The sequence below is a fragment of the Octodon degus genome, unplaced genomic scaffold (assembly GCF_000260255.1).
Source record: "Octodon degus isolate 3935 unplaced genomic scaffold, OctDeg1.0 scaffold00259, whole genome shotgun sequence".
Lineage (NCBI taxonomy): Eukaryota > Metazoa > Chordata > Mammalia > Rodentia > Octodontidae > Octodon > Octodon degus.
Window position 1 is genome coordinate 508976 of NW_004524835.1, and position 1666 is coordinate 510641.

A 1666-nucleotide genomic window follows, 5' to 3' on the forward strand; every position below is an offset into this window, starting at 1 on the left:
ATATGTTTCTGCATTTGATTCTTTACTGCAGATGCTATTAATTCAGGGATTTCTTTTTTCATTTCAGATCTGAGTTCCTCTATACCTTTCTGCAGTTGTTTCTTTATTTCAGAAACCATTGATTCATTGATTTCAGCTGTGTGATTCCCAATTTGTTCTGTGTTAGTGTCCTTTCTACTTGTTATGGGTGTGCTTGGATCAGAGCTTGCATTTTGCTCCTTCTCAATGACATTTTGTGTAGCACTGTCTTACAACCTTTGTTGTAGAGCTTTGGTGCAGTTATAACCTTAGCACATACTGAAGTTCAGGTGCAGATCTACAAAGTTTGGATTTAATCAGCTGTGCCTGGCTTGGGTCTGGCTCCTGTACTCAGCTCCTTCCTGATGTTGCCCTTGAGAGTTATCCTTTTGTGCCCCTCTGGCAAGATGTACTTCTCCTGGACCAGCTGGGTGTCTTTGTCCCCTACTCTCTCTGCAGTGATTGCAGTTGAAGGGTTTTACTCCATTCCTGTATGCCAAGCCTGAGCTGAGTCTGTAGGAGTTATGATGAATTATCTGGGAGAGGAAACTCTCCCACACACTCACCATCCCTGGGTTAGGCCTGGATCTGTGAGTCCCCAGATTGCAGCAGAAATTCTCACACGTTGGTTGGGATGGGGATGGTGCTGTGTAGTGTTGGTGGGGGTCCTAAGAAGGAGTTAGAGGGTCTCACCCATGCTGCACCTATGCTGGCCCAAGTAGCTCCCACCAGCACAAGGTAGCCGGAAGCTTTCTCACACACTCACCGAGCCTGGGCAAGGACTGATCTTTACACCCATTAATTTTTATCATTCAATGCTCTCCATCTTCTGTATTTTAAATGCCTAGAATAGTATTTTGCACTTCTCTCTTCAGAAATGTTTTACAAGAACACTTGTGTCTCTGCTTTCTGAAACCTTAATCATTGTAACTCTATCTTGTGCTCCAGTGCAGTATTCTCCTCTTTTCCACATTTGTCCATTCTCTGCCACAAGAATGGCTTCAAAAGAGTCAAACGTCACACTGTGTTTGTGTTGACATACACCTGTCTCTTAAAAATCTCATGGCAGGGGTCCGGGAGATGACTCAGTAGAATGTTTCTCTGGCAAGCACAAGGGGCTGAGTTCAATCCCCGGTTCTGAAAAAAACAAGATTCCCTAGTAATTTTTTACTCCTAAAATTGCTGTACAGACTTAATGCAATCCCTATCAGACTGCAACCGACATATCTCACAGACATAGAGAAACCATTCCTAAAATTTATGTGGAACCGAAAAAGACCTAGAATAGCAAAGGCAATTCTGGGCAATAAAGACAAGGCAGGTGGCAATACCATTCCTGACTTGAAATTACACTACAAGGCTACTGTGATAAAATCAGCATGATACTGTCATCAAAATATACCTGAGGATCAATGGAATAGATTAGAAGACACTGAATCCCCTATGAACACATTCAGCCATCTTTGACAAAGGGGAAAACATACTCACTGGAAGAAAGATAGCCTCTTTAACAAATGGTGATGGAAAAACGGGGTCTCTACATGCTAAAACTCAAACTTGACCCGTGTCTATCACCATGCACTAAACTAAAGTCAAAATGGATTAAAGATCTAAACATTAAAGCAGAGACACTAAATCTCCTGGAAGA